Source organism: Pituophis catenifer, unplaced genomic scaffold (genome assembly GCF_029215685.1).
Source record: "Pituophis catenifer annectens isolate HBS135680 unplaced genomic scaffold, rPitCat1.0.hap2 SCAF_1, whole genome shotgun sequence".
NCBI lineage: Eukaryota > Metazoa > Chordata > Lepidosauria > Squamata > Colubridae > Pituophis > Pituophis catenifer.
Window position 1 is genome coordinate 312589208 of NW_027256881.1, and position 16503 is coordinate 312605710.

Here is a 16503-nt window from a genome sequence, read left to right on the forward strand (position 1 = left end):
TTAGGCATAAAGGTTTCTATTCAGACATCTGGTGTATTTATTTTTCAGGCAGAGCAAATCTGGACATCTTGAATTTGTCCTTTTACAATTTCCTATATCCTTGAGATATGACCTTTCATCTTTTGTTGTCATTCTGATTTATCAAAGTGTCACTAGGTTTTAAGAAATGGGAAGATTGGCAAGCACTGTGCAAATGGGATTTTACAAAACTGACAAGAGGACAGAGTTGGCCTATTAAGCAAGACTACAAATATGGCATGTCCTTGCATAGACAGACTCTCCAAAGGTTTGTTTCTAAGGATGCTGAACTGAAGAGCTACAGTTATAGCTGTCCATAAGTAATAATGGCTAAACAAAGGAAGTTATATTAAAATGTCTGCATTATTAAAAAAAGAAAAAAGAATAGACTAGTTTTGTGAAAAAAGCTGGAGAAATATGGCCCAGAAATTGATATCTGAGCCGTAACCATAGTAGGATTACTTTAAAAATAAAGGTAGGAATGAAATATTACTAATGTAGCTGCAGCAGCTACTTTTTGGAATGAGGCATTTTCCCCTCTCCCTCCAAAGGTCAGGGTGGCTCTAACCCTTCTGATGTTTTGGGAGCCTTGAAGACTAGGCTGTTTGCCCAGCTCAGTCCCTTCTGAGTAGCATTGTCTGTGTTTTAATTGCTGTCTATTTTTACCACCTTTTTTTCCCCTTTTTTTTCCTGTGTGGTGGCTCAGTGGCTAAGATGCTGAGCTTGTCGATCAGAAAGGTCGGCAGTTCGGCAGTTTGAATACCTAGCACTGCGTAACGAAGTGAGCTCCCATTACTTGTTCCAGCCAACCTAGCAGTTCGAAAGCACAAAAATGCAAGTAGAAAAATAGGGACCACCTTTGGTGGGAAGGTAACAGTGTTCCATGTGCCTTTGGCATTTAGTCATGCCGGCCACATGACCATGGAGACGTCTTTGGACAGCGCTGGCTCCTTGGCTTAGAAACGGAGATGAGCACCACCCCCTAGAGTCGGGAACGACTAGCACATATGTGTGAGGGGAACCTTTACCTTTACCTTTTTCTCCTCTGTGTTTATTGTTAAGCTGTTTTATTGCTATTTTTTCCTGTGTTTTTACTTTGTGAACTTCCCAGAGTATCCTGAAATTAGGCAGTGTACAAATTTAATAAATGATAAAAATACATAAAACATGAATTAAGTAGAGAGCCAGTTTGGTTTAGTGTTTAAGGCAAGAGGCTAGTAACTGGGAGACTGAATTCTAGTCCTGTTTTCACAAATATTTCAGAAAGTTTTCCTTCTGTAAGTTCAGATTACTCTAGTGAACCAAACAAAATTGTGGTTTAACCTTAGCATTTGAGTTGATACCTAGGCTCAGTTACATCCATCATGAGCTCATGATGATGAAAGCTTTCATTTTGAATAAATGTCTTGTTTGCCACAACATGGAACAATTTGAACTATTCCTCACACTTGTTGGGGATACATTTGGGGATATTTATGGCTGAGTTCCTTAAACAATTTCTAGGGAGTAAGACTCATTGAACACTGTAGGCTGATTCCCCCCTGGGTAGTAACTTGGATAGGATTGTGCTGCAGACTGTAAATGATGAATATAGTCAATAATATCCCTTAAACAGTCTCTATATTCTGCTTTTTGTCTAAGAATAAATGAGGATTTGAATCAGCAAGGACTATCAATCCTCAATAAAGCATTAATATAAAGGCATGATTTGCTAGATACACAGCACAACCTAATTTTATGTTCTTTCTATCCCCAAAATTCATGTCACTTCTTCTAATCAAAATATTGCACGGGTGTCAAACTTGTCACGTCACGTTGCTGTCACATGAGGTTTTGTGACATTTTTCCCATTTGTGGAGCAGGGGTGGGTGTGGCCTGTGCATGACGCATCTGGTCTGTGAGCCGCCAGTTTGATACCCCTGAAATATTGGATGGAATGAATCAATATTGAGGGGATTGCTATCAGACATACAGAATTTCACCAGAAAACCCTTTTACTATTTTTAAATTATTTTTATTTCCCTTCCCTTCATTTCTTTTTTTTTAAAAATTATTATTATTATTTTCAAAACTCTAAGTTCTGCTGAATATGGTATCACCATGAATGCAGCTCAAGTTAAAGGCTACATTGGGCCTGACTTATATTTCTGTCATCAAAGGGTTATAAAAGAAATCTCTTTACATCTCCCCTCATCCCCTACCCTGATTCAGGCTGTTCTGAGGCTTAGCATTTCTCTCTCCAGGTCATTCTCTGTAAACGTAAGAGTCAATTCTAACCCCCACACAAAATGTGTAGCTGTTAAGATTGCAAAGCAGATATTGAAATACGACTCTAGAGATTTCTTGTCAAAAGCAACCTGTATTTATTAAAATGATTGTTGGCTCCTCACAGGTGTCATATCTTCCCCTCCTCCCTGTTACTTTCCCTCCTTCCTGCACATACTCCCATAAAGGAGGAGGGGGGAGGCAAAGCCAAAGGAACACTCAGTGAATATGTGATGCTATTTTTAGAGAGGGGTTTCATCCAATTGCAGTTCAGTAGACTAGTTGTCAAGGCAAGCACGAGAAGATGGTTAAGGTTGAAGTTGTCAATGATTCAGCAGCACCGGCTGTTGCCAATGCTGCTTGCTCTGCTCTGAAGAGTATGTGCATTTGTACAAATCCATGTGATGTAAGGGCCAGAAAGATGAGCTCTTGAAAAAAAAGAACCATGCTCATCAGGAAACCTTGTACCGGTTCTGGGTTAAATCAGAATGATAAACGTTTTACCTGCGATTTAAATCTCTGGCAGTTCAATGCCACCCTGCATAGAAAAATTGACATATGAGGAATTAGGGTTTTGGCAGCAGGGCACGGAGAAAGGGGAATGCAGGTGAGCACAGAGTTTACTTTGGAGCAAGGGTGACAATGATATCATTGGTAGGAGCCCTGGAATAAATGTCAAAAGACTGCAGCAATGAAAATAACAATTGCTGTTTGACTACTATTTTTCATACGTTAGCACAACGGAAGAGAGGAAAGAGGCAAAAGAAATCAAACTAAGGCTACAGAGACCTTTTAAAAAAGAAAATGCAATTTGCACTTTATGCTGCGGCTTTCAGGCGGTTACACTTTCTGTTAAGGTTTGCATTTCTAATCACAAGCTAACATTTCAATTGGCCAAAGTTCATTGGCTAAATTCAATATATGTTACCGGTTAAATGAACATACTAACTAGCAGGCACCACTGAGCTCGATGGAGGCAACTCCAGTCACCAGATAAATGCTGTGATCCCCCCACACCTAATTAGACCTTAGTTTCTGTTGCTTTTTCCTTTTTAACTTCAGTGTTAGCCTGAACATAAAAATGGTGAAAAGTCCAAATTTTTGTTTATTTATAAAATGTATGGGCTGCAAATCTTACCTCAGGGTAGCTCTGGGCGGCTTACAATCATAAAAAAATAAAAACTGTACAAAGATAAAAGCATAAATAAACTACTACATACAGCCAAATACAAAGACCCAATTAAAAGATGGGGAGAGCAGGAACAGGATAGGAGGGAAGTGGGATCAGTTGTTAATCGATCAATCACTTCCACTGTGATGCTACCCCATTGGAGCCCAAGCCAACTGGCAGAGCCAGGTCTTTAGGCTCTTACAAAAGGTCAGGAGGGTTGGGGCCAACCTCACTCTGAGGGGCAAAATGTTCCAGAGGGCAGGTGCAACAGCCTTCTCCTGGAACCCACCAGCCAGAATACTCAGGCCGAAGGGAGCCCACAGCATGCCTTCTCTGCCAGCATGGATGGGACTGACAAATCTTAATGTGGTGAGATGGTCCCTCAAGTTTAGGATTAGGAACATAAGTTAAAATAGAGAAGAAAATGGTGAGCACCTGTCTACCTTAGACGAGTTCAAATCACCAGGACCAGATGTATTATACCCCAAGGTTCTGAAGGAACTGGCAGATGTGATCGCAGAACCACTGAACCTATATCTTTCAAAGATCCTGGAGCACCGGGGAACTGTCAGAGGACTGGAAAAGAGCTGGAGTAGTTCCCATATTCAAAAAAGGGAAAAAAAATAGATCCAGGAAACTACAGACCCATCAGCCTGACCTCAATACCAGGGAAGATTCTGGAAAAGATAATCAAGCAACGAATCAGCAAACACTTAGAAGCAAACAAAGTAATAACCAAAAGTCAACATGGGTTTGTCAAAAACAGATCATGCCAGACTAATCTTATTGCATTCTTTGACAAAGTGACAAAACTAGTGGACCAGAAGAATGCTGTCAATATAATTTACTTGGACTTCAGTAAGACATTTGACAAAGTAGACCATAACCTACTACTTGATAAAATAGAAAAATGTGGGTTAGACAGCACCATCATCAGATGGATTTGTAACTGGCTGATCAACCACACTCAACATGTAATCCTCAATGGAACTGCATCTACATGGAGGGAAGTATGCAGTGGGGTACCCCAGGGCTCTGTTTTAGGCCCAGAACTCTTCAACATATTCATCAATGATTTGGACAAGGGGATAGATGGGGAACTCATCAAATTTGCAGACGACACCAAGCTAGCAGGAATAGTCAACACTTCAGAAGATAGGCTTAAGATACAGAAGGATCTTGACAGACTTGAACATTGGGCGCCATCTAACAAAATGAAATTCAATGGTGAAAAAAGTAAGGTTCTACATTTAGGCAAGAAAAACAAAATCCACAGGTACAGTATATGTGGTACCTTGCTTAATAGTGGTGACTGTGAGAGGGATCTTGGAGTCCTAGTGGTCAATCACTTAAATATCAGCTAGCAATGTGCTGCAGCTGCCAAAAAAGCCAACACAGTTCAAGCTGCATAAACAGACGGATAGAATCAAGATCACGTGAAGTGCTAATACCACTTTATAATGCCTTGGTAAGGCCACACTTGGAATACTTGGTCGCCACGATATAAAAAAGTTGTGAGACTCTAGAAAGAGCGCAGAGAAGAGTAACAAAGATGACTAGGGGACTGGAGTCTAAAACATATAAAGAACAGTTGCTGGAATTGGATATGTCTAATCTTATGAAAAGAAGGAACACTGTGTTCCGATATCTCAGGGGTTGCCCCAAAGAAGAGGGAGTCAAGCTATTCTCCAAAGCACCTGAGGGCAAGACAAGGAGCAATGGGTGGAAACTAATCAAGGAGAGAAGCAACTTAAAAGTAAGGAAAAATTTCCTGACAGTTAGAACAATTAATCAGTGGAACAACTTGGTTCCAGAAGTTGTAAATGCTCCAACACTGGAAGTTTTTAAGAAGAGATTAGATAATCATTTGTCTGAAGTGGTGTAGGGTTTCCTACCTAAGCAGTGGGTTGGACTAGAAGACCTCCAAGGTCCCTTCCAACTCTGTTATTCTAAGTAGCCTGGATCCATGCCATGAAGGGCTTTAAAGGTGATTACCAACATCTTGAATTGTAATCTGGAAGCAGACCGGCAACCAATGCAAGTTGTGGAGCAGTGGTGTTACATGGGTCATTCTTGGTGCCCCAAGAACTACCGTGCTGCACCGGTTGTGGCTTCCAAATGCAAAAATATCACAATTTTTCAATGCAGAGTGGCATTGTACTTCCAGAGATTTAAATAACTAGTTAAAATTTTATAATTGCTTATTTTATGATTACTAAAACCAAAAACAGCAGGTGACTCTACTCATATGTTCAGCAGCCAAATGTACAATCCACTAATAAGATGTCAAGTGATATGGACATGTATTTGAACCATATGGGTGAACTCTATGAGGAAAAGCCATCCTTCTTTGTTAGAAACACTCCCATGTTGAGCCTGAATAAGACTTCCTAAAAGCCTCTATACCAGTGTTTCTCAATCTTGGTAGCTTGAAGATGGGTGGACTTCAACTCCCAGAATCCCCCAGCCAGCAGCACCCATCTTCAAGCTACCAAGGTTGAGAAACACTGCTCTATACCAATCTGCTACCAGTCAGTGTCAGCATCTGCCACAATCTCTTGTCACCAGTCAATAATGAACTACGTGGATATTCTTCCAGGATATGGCTTTCTTATTTTTCCAATGTAGGGTGGATATAATGTAAAAACATAATGTTGTAGTGACACCCTTATTTTTGCAAATGAAGTCAAAGAATTCATGCTCAACCATTGTCCAGTTTCCCTGAAGAATCGTAAACAAATTTATTATGCCGTACAGGAAAACCAGCTCAGAAGCCTTCTCCATAGCTATGTGATTTTAGGGTGTATTTAGAATGTTTTTTTCTCCCTTCCATTCAATTGTGTGATATTCTTAGAGGCAGCCTGGATAAGTCTTTTTCAGAAATGATTTGCCATTGCTTCCCTCCTAGGGCTGAGAGAAAGTGACTGGCCTGAGGTTATTTACTTCGCTTTGTGCCCAAGATGGGACAAATTCCTGGTTTCTAGCCTGACGCCTTAACCACCCAACCAAATTGGGTCTCATTCAGAATGTATTTAAACTAAATATAAAGAAAAAAGTTAAAATCTAATAATCTAATCTAATCTAATCTAATCTAATCTTTCTTATTTAAAAAAAAGCCCTCAAAGCAGTTATTTGAGTCAAAAACACACTCTTAGTATCTAAGACATTTCAAAAAGAAGCACACATCAATCTTGGAACCTCAAAATTGAAACTGATGAATGGCTTTCAAGCATAATATATACTCATGAAATAAATTATACTTATAAAAGGCCAAGAAAAGAAAGCATTAAGTGATTATCCCTTTTCCCCATCTCTAAATGACTCATGAAAACATGGTTACCAGTAAGGAATAATAATAGATGATTATTACTAGTTTTAACTCCTGGCAATTGCCTGGAAAAATCCCTGCAATTTTCTTGGAAAGATTTTGAAAACGTACTTATAGACAGCAGTCAGGATACCTTGCTATAAACATAGGAACCCAGTTGCCTGTGGCCTGCATTACATCTTGGCTCTGAAAATGTCAGTGAAATAGCAGAAAATCTGTTGTCTAGATCACGGTCACTAAACCATGAAGCTCAACACTGGAAGTAGTTTGCCATTGCCTCCTTTCTAGGGCTGAGAGAGAGTGACTGGCCCAAAGTAAGCCATCTGACTATGTGCTTGATGGAACTAGAACTCATAGTCTTCTGATTTTTAGTCTCATGGCTTAATCACTATGCCAAACTAGCTTTCTTAACAGTAGGTTAGAACTGGCAAATAAAGATGTCATCCATAATGGCCAACAATTTGCTTCATGTCTCCCTACCACGCATGCCTCTATAAAGACCATAAGTAGAAAGCAAACAGAAAATGTTCCAATCGCTCAACTATTTTTGAAAGCATAAGAATCATGAATAAAATCATTTTAATGAATAAAAGAAGGATATCTTTTACATTCATAGAATTATATAAATAGGCCAAACTTATGGAATTGTTTTGGTTCCTGATTCTTGTTTTCATCTTCTCCCGTGGAAACATCTGAATAGGATTTTGCAAACTTTCCATTTAAGCTTTAGCAATTAGCAACATTTGTTTGTTTAGAGATTATTGAGGGTCCCTGAAGAACAACGTTGACCAATATTGAATTTGTTAATGTGGATAAAACAACTTACAAGATGCTAGCTTCTGATAATACTAAGATGTTGCTTTAAAGATTAATTAAACTAAAACATATTGAGCTGGCAAAGTAGAATCATGAATAATTCTCCATGACACACTAGGAGGATCGGGGTTTATTTGCTTCCAAGGTTAGCTGAAACTTGATGCGTAGCACAAAGAGCAAAATTCTGCTGACTGAACCCCTGCACTTTTGCTACAGCTCTTGAGTAATTGTTGTAGTCCAATATACTTTGATTCAATAAGTTTAATTACAAAGTTGAAAAACTGTTTTATATTTTTTGGACATTAGATGGATGTTAAGTACATTGGAATGTACTTAACATCCATCTGAACGAGCCCTTGGCCAGGCCAATGAACATCTGGGAAAATGTAAATACACACATATATCCACAGATGTATAGTTCAAGGTATGCAATATTATGCGAAGTGAAAAAAAGGAGAAAAAAGGTAGAAACAAAAGAAATTACAAGAAGGAGATAAGAAGAAAATGAGAAGAGTGTATATGAACATCATTCACTCTACATCTCTGTCCCCTTCTATCTTTCCAAATTATCCTTGTTTGTGTCAATACACCAGTTTACACATTTTCTTTTGTTCTTTAAACTTCTCACTCTCTCTTGTTGAAGATCTCATTAACGCCATCATTCACTCTGCGCTCAGTCTTTCCATCTAGTTCTTCCCCTCAATTCATTTGCTGTTCCTTTCTATAGTTCCTCACTCCTTGGCTTCTTGGGACCAGACCACTTCAGTGTACTTCTTTTGTGCAATCACCTCCCATGCACTTGGCCCAGTCTTCTCTTCCCCATCTATTTTTGCCCCTTGAATCACATCACTTTAAGTTTTGAAGATTTAGATCAGTTAGATGAACAGTATTAGTTTGGGATTATAAAACAGTGACACTAGATTTGCATAATGATGACATTTCAGGCATTTCTATTGTAAATAATCTGTATTGTGAAATCCATCCAACATCTCCTTGGAAAAAATGTAAAACCAACCTCCATTTCCTAAGGCTGCCAAACCACAATAAAATCTGATGCAGAATAATATGCGCAGTGTAGAATATCTGCACAACTGAGGCAACAGTTTCCTAGCAACCATAGATCCTCCAAGAATCTTTCCTTCATAGCCATTAAAATACATGTTAAGTAGAATTGGGCATTAAAAAGAGAATAAAATATAACAATGAGATTCATGCCTAAGAAGATTATGAATAAGATCTTCAGTGTCTGAAATTTGAGCTACAAAATATTTCCATGATTATATAGACAAGGGTGATTTTTATCTAAATAGCATTGCTTATTATATATTGTTTTAATATGCAGCACCCCGTAAAGCATCTTAAAATCTAAGGGTGTCTGTACTCCTCCAGTCTCTGGGCATGATGGTTTACTGGAATAGCAATACTGGAACAGATGGCAGAATTGCATGCAACTTACTAGAGAAGTTAGCAAAGTTCTTGAACTTTGGATGAATAGGGTAGGAGTAGATACTTTTTCTAAGTTCTTTGGATTCTATTTTTTTTTTAGTTTGATTTATATGCCGCCCTTCTCTGGAGACTCAGGGCGGCTTACACTGTGTTAAGCAATAGCCTTCATACTTTTGTCTATTTATACAAAGTCAGCTTATTGCCCCCACAAACTGGGTCCTCAATTTACCTACCTTAGAAAGGATGGAAGGCTGAGTCAACCTTGAGCCTGGTGAGATTCGAACTTACAGTAATTGTAGACAGCTGATGTTAATCACAATGCTATCAGTCTGCTGAGCCACCAGGCCCTGTGAGGAAATTTAGAGGAAAAAATATTAATCAGTTAGCCTGAATCAAATTTTGAGCCCTGCCTTTACACATAACCAGGAGGCACTCTTAATAGGCACTCAGTTATCTGGGAAACTGGGTTCCTTCACCAAGAGTTTTTGAACTGAGAGGACTTCTAGCGACATAAGCCTATAGAGGTCCCTGTTGCATCAGAACACATACATACTGTTGACCCCAACCAACTGGTAAGGAAGCTTTGGAGATACCCTTGGCTTAGTTCCTGTTTAAGAAGAATTAACCTCACCCCATGAATTTAACTAGCCAGGAGAGAGAGCTTACTAAGGGCTTTTATCTAGGAATCTTTCCAGGAAGAGGACTAGCTAATGAGAAAGAAACCAGAACATACTTGACAAATTTAGAAATTTTTCAAGACTCCAAAATCGCATGCAGTCTTCCAAAAGCAATAAGTAAGCAGCATGTGCAATTTTCTTCTGTGTTAGATGTGCTCAAAACCCTGTCTGATTCATTACATAGCTATTTTTTCCCTGAGGCTCACTCTTTATTCTGAAAGGAGTCAGTCTACCTATAGTTCCTTTGTTTAAACTTATTCTTTGAATCCAGCTCTTGTTCTATTAATCCCAAATGCTTCACATTGCTTCTCATAAAGTAAATACTACAAAAACAGACGTGTGCTTGTGTGTCTGATAATATGTCTTAGTGGCCTAGCTAGGACTCTGCAGTTTGACTAATGGCTGTTGATCTTAAATTGCCCTTAAGTGTTTTCCCCCCCTTTCATTAGCAGGAAACGAAAGGTATTTTCCTTTTTTTAAACCTTTCTCTTATATTCCTAAGTAAAGGAAAGGTGGGGGTGGGGAGAGAAGATACTGGCAGGAATACTGGGGGAAACCATCACTGCTGCATTCACCCTAAGCAGCCTAGTGAAGTGGAGGAAGTCCCCAGGTGGAGTGGGTGATACCCTTTATATTCTCTTTTTCTCTTTCACCTGAATATCTAACCCAAAGAATTTTAGCATGAGAATCAGATGGGAGTTTCAGGTGTTATGAATAAACCATTAAAGCTGCTTTCACATTGCTTTTTGTTTCAGTGATATCTAAACCACTGCCAATATGTTATATTCCAGGGCTGAAAGATGTTATTTTTCCAGATGCCATATGGCAGTAGACGATAATATGAAATTCAAGTAGCATAGTTCAATTAAATCTCTGGATGCCGATATATTAGAATTTTTCACTTTATGAGATCATGGACTAGAATATGCTTTTAAGTGGTTTCAGAAATACCTAATTAGATTACTTTTATTCTTTTTTTTTAAGGACTGGGGGGGAGAGATTGGAGATTAAAGTTTAGGCTAGAATTCTGGTTCTAAGGATGGGCTTTCTTTTATGTTGTCCAAATAATAATGGTTGATCTCCTGGTGTTACTTGCTATGTAAACATACAATTTATATTGATATTGTTTCCTAGTACCATGTTTTCCCGAAAATAAGACCCTGTTTTATATTTTTTTTTTGAACCCTGAAATAAGCACTTGGTCTTATTACCATGTGCTCAAAAGCCCAATTGGGCTTATTATCAGGGGATGTCTTATTTTGGGGAAAACAAACAGTGGATGACTTGATTGCTTATTTGTACCCTATGACTATCATTAAGTGTTATACCTTATGATTCTTGACAAATGACAAAAGACAAATCTTGTCTTTTTACATACACTGAGAGCATATGCACCCAAAACAAATTCCTTGTGTGTCCAATCACACTTGGCCAATAAAGAATTCTATTCTATCTATTCTATCTAATGGAGTAAATAACAGTGTCTTAGGAGATAGGGAAAACCATCAGGAAAGTTTCCCTTTCCAGCAGAGAGGGAAAAGAAACGAAATGTTATTTCCCCAAACTACAATCCAGATCAGAATTGTTTGTTGCTTCCATCACTGTTTTTTAGCACCAGGTAAGATGATGAGGTATCTCATTACTGATCTCCATCAACTCATCTTGCTTGGTCTTGAAATAGAGTTCATGCTGTGCATGAAACAAAGATAAAAATCTGACTTCCATCTTCCTGTACCTCCTGCTATCAGAACTCTAAAATACCATTCTCTGGTGGAATTACATAGGATTTCCAAAAGTAACCTTGTAGCAATTTCTGCCCTTATCTCTAAATTACCTTGTCTCTTGATTGTATAACAAGGAGCATTTCTCTGTTATTTTTGATAAAATGCTGATAAAAGACACATACCTATAAAGTAAGAATATGATACTGCAGTAGACTATCCCATTGCCAATGACATGAAAAGTGAGTGTGGCATTGAGTTGGTGGAAAAGAGGTTTGAAGGGCCAAGATATTTAGAAAATTACCCAAAACACCAGAAAAGACTAGGCAGTTTAAAATGAAGTATTCTGGAAGTCTCAGAATATGTTCTCTGTTGCAGCACCTCCCCCCCTTGCAAAACTATTTTCCCCAAGATATATCTGGCTTCCATCCTGGCTTTAATCAAAAGAGCTCTAAAAAGCTACATCTTTACCCAGGACTCGGAGTGGAATGGATGGCAGATTGTCTTTTAATGGTTGCTTTTCTTGTGCCGTTTGGGTGGAATTTTTAAATACTTTTAATTGTATTGCATGATTATTTATGCTATACATTGCCAGAGTAATTTTAAAGTTGGGTAGATTTATGCATTTTAAAAATAACCAATAAAAGGAGGAAATTGTTGCCCTTAATTTCAGCTTTTGAATTAAACAATGGCATTAGTTTTAACTGGAGCTTCTTGGATTCCAGCTAACATTTAGGTATTATACAGTAATTTGGTAACAGTTTTCAGAGAATGGATCTTACAAGATGAATCCATGCTGTTTAATTCCGGAGCATTGTCAAAAATTATGATGATGGATTATCACGGGTCAGAAGAAAAAATAAATCCCATCACCATTCCCTTTCTTCAGATGTTATTTTAAAATAACAATCCAAAATATCAGAATGTATCTTTTAATTTACAATTGATTTATGCTAGCATTTATTTCCTATGATACTCTATAACATGATGGAATAGATAGCACAACGTTCCCCAAGGTCAAAAAGTGAAAAATAGTAAGCTACATTATCTTCTCAAATGCTTATGCTCTCTGACAAGCGAGAAAGGTTAGCATAGAGAATACATATGCTGTTATCTATTTCTTATTGTGCTTTTTAATCAACCAAGAATACATTGCAATTGCATTAGATCTGGAGTGCTATATCTTATGGCAAGTATTCAGACAACCACTAGAGGAAATCAAAGAGATATATGTGACTCTTACCTGCTTTCATCCAGTTTTATGCAGTCGGCATATAAGTATCCATAAATTAACTATATGCAGTGATTTTGTGCTATGAAGTCAGTGTCAATGTTTAGTGACCATATAGAGAGATCTCAGATGAAAGTACTCTAGAAAGTACAGTATTGTTATAATTCTGATTATGAAGAGTATTTGCTGGGTTTAGAAGTTAATTATAGAAAATTCTCAATTCCTTGTAGAATTAAGAGTTTTTTTCAAGTGAGACTGGTCCATCAGGGAAACCTGGTCTACCCAAACATGGGATGGAGCATATTAATTCCGCTTTTGCCTTTCAGCCTCAATCCAGGAGCCTTTTCAGGCAGTCGCTTCTGCGACAAACTATTTTGTATTAAATTTAAATTTACTGACAAAGAAATAAAGGGAGACTAGTATAGTTATTCCTTGTAGAATTGTTTCTGGGCGCCACTGGGACCTATGTTTTATTAAGTCATGTGTGCATTGCATCTTCAATGTAATTGACTATTGAGATAAAATGCCAAGTATTTGTAATCATGAAATATTCTAGCTGGGCTTCTATCCAGCTAGTCTCCTCCAGAATAGTTAGATTGTAGCTCCAAGCATCCCTTGAACATGGCCAAAAGCCATGCTAGATGAGCTTGAAAAAGAGTTCTCTGGAGGATACTATGTTAGTGAAAGATAATTTAAGCCCAAGTTTTCATAAATATTCAGGATACATGATGTAGTTGCCACTAGAATAAATATATAAAGAAATGGACATTTCAGCTGAGGTTTTCTAAAACAGATCATAGTCCTTCTAGTTTGGCAGCCAGGTGTAGTTGTTCTCCTGTGAGATGCTACCTTTTAATATAAAGCAATAAAATAGATATGTACTTTCCTCTATTGCACAAATAATTATTTAGGGAACTGTGAAGGGCTTTCAGAAACTAGCAGTTCTCTTCTTGTGCCTCTAAATTGTTACCTTCTGCTCTACTGCTTTCCATCTGCTTCCTCCTTTTCTCACACAACTAACTCTACCAGCATATCATTCATCCAGTTTACCTGCTGGTTGTTAGCTCAACCCTTGACAATGGGATGCTTCTGAATTAGTTGCATTTTCTCTATTATTAGGAAGATGAAACAGATAGGAAATTATGTATGCTACCTTAAACATCAGTTGGGGGAAAAAGATAACTCAATCTTCTGACAGTCTCTAGATGTGTTGAACTAAATTCTACTCATTAGTCACAGGGCATACAGTAACCATTGAGCGTTTTGAAAGAGTTGCATTTCAACACATTCAGAAAGCTTCTGTTTGGGGTTGTGTATTAATTCTATAAAGGCAAACAAAATCAGAGTCATTGTTGACCTGATTTCAAGTGAATATAAAGAACAAATACTTCTTTGAAAATTAAAACCCAATAATGCTGAATTAATTCTAAATAGTAACTTGGAATTTTCAGGAATAGGGATCCTCTGAAGATGTTATAACCAGAATAAAAGAAGCTGGATTAAATAAGTTATTCATTGAGACACTGGAATAGTTGAGAACTCTACAGATACAGAACAAATTAGGTAAGCATATTCTATTAATAAAGGTAATATTTTCCTAAAGACTTGTATGGGGAATTGCTATTGTAACATCTATGTAATATTAAAACCTTTTATATTTTTATATCATAAAAAGATTCAGCAACCATCCTCTTTTCTTGCAATAACCTTCAAAGGGGAAAAAAAGCCTATGACAGCCTAACTCAATCTCCTCCTATTAGTGGCAAATTGTTTATGGAGGATGAAATGGAAAAGTTATCTGAGGACGATGGGAGTTGTAGTTCATACATTTGGAGGCAACTGAATTAGGCAAAACCACAATTTACGTCTTCGTATCAGACATCAAAGTACAAGTCTGTAGGGGTGGGTTTGCGTTATATGACCAAACAGATAATCTCGCAAATTATCCCACAGTTACTTACGAAACTCTCTTCATCGAGAAAAAAAAAAGTCTGATGTTGATTAGTTTGTACATGAATGTTCATCTTTTAATAATGTCTGTTACTCAACACCTAATTTCCTAATTGATCAAGTGTTTAAAGGTTCAGATAGTCAAGAGGCAAACCTGTGTCCTCCATTACACAGAGGCATGGAGCATCAGGGAGCATGAGATTTCCTGTATATTATTAATTTTGCGATAATTTAAAAGATTTTCAGTCCTTCAGATCTGGTCCTTCAATATATATCATTAATAAATGCCATCTATGTGCCTTGATTCTCCTCATCATAAGGTAAAGGTAAAGGTTCCCCTTGCACATGCGTGCTAGTTGTTCCCAACTCTAGAGGGCGGTGCTCATCTCTGTTTCAAAGCCGAAGAGCCAGCACTGTCCAAAGATGTCTCCGTGATCATGTGGCCAGCATGACTAAATACCAAAGGCCCACAGAACGCTGTTACTTTCCCACCAAAGGTGGTCCCTATTTTTCTACTTGCATTTTTTATGTGCTTTCGAACTGCTAGTTTGGCAGAAGCTGGGATTAATAACGGGCGCTCACTCCGTTATGTGGCACTAGGGATCGAACCGCTGAACTGCCGACCTTTCAATCAACAAGCTCAGCATCTTAGCCACTGAGTCCCTCATCTCATCATAAGACCTAGTAATTAGGAAAAATCAAGGAATGTGATGTCAACATGTTCCATGTTTCATGCACACTCCACTGTAATAGTTTATGATAGATTCCCTCATGAGAAAACGAGAAAGTGTTAAGACGATTCTCTCTAAATATAGCCCAGCAAAGATCTATTGAAAAAGCATTTCAAACCCCCCACCAACAATCTGCAGCATTTTGAGGCACGACAAAAAGCAGTGTTGAGGAAGGGGGTTGAAAAGGAATCTAAGTGTCAAAAAAGCTTCATTCCATTTTCCTGAAATATAATTATCTTGCCTACTGCTCTTGCATTGAAAAGGTGAAACAGAAGGCCAAGGAGAATTGGCTTCCCACTTCAGCTTGCTAAGCAAGGAGAAGTGGGCAGGGTTGCTTCAGGTGATATATAATCCCTTCTTTGAGGAACATGGTTGGAATAGCAAGATTTCTATCTAGAGCTCCAATGGGTCTTTAAGATTTCTTTCAGAAGATGTTAACAGAAGGAGAAGGGGTAATGAAATACAGAGACTACTGTTAGTGTGGGGAGCCATGGAGATGACCTTGGAGAAGCCATCCAAAAGCTGTAAAGACAAGAATAGGTGCAGAAGCATGCATGAGACTAGGGAGGAGGGAAACTATTAGAAAAAGACTCAAGATTGGCTGAATCTCTGGGGTATAACCAGAAAGGAAGAGAAAATGCAGTCAGACTTGCAGGATACTGTTACTGTTATATTCTTTCTGTGTACAAGTAGTCCTCAATCAGAATAGAGCTGGAGGTCTTGTAGTCCTTGAGGTCTTCTAGTCCAACCCTCTAATCAAGTATTACCTTCTTGTTTTTTCTTTTGTTTGAATTTCTTCTTTTTTTGCCAAGTGAAAAGTCTTCAAAAGAAAAAATCAAGAAGGTCCAGTTGTCTCCTAAAAAAGCACTTATGGGATCCCCAACAATGACAATTGCATTTTATCCCACCTTAATATATGTTTTTAAACTTCATTCCATGTCTTAACATAATTATTTTGAAATCACATACTGTTCATTTTTGTCAAATGCCAATTATTTTACTTTCTTCTCAATCTTAAAACCCATTTTATTCATCCATTCTATTTGATCTTGCAGCTTCAATTTTTTGTTGGCATTTTTGTATTCGGTTTGTTAATCTTGAAACCAGCTAATGCACCAAATTCTTTTAGTTTTTCCATTAATAATTCAA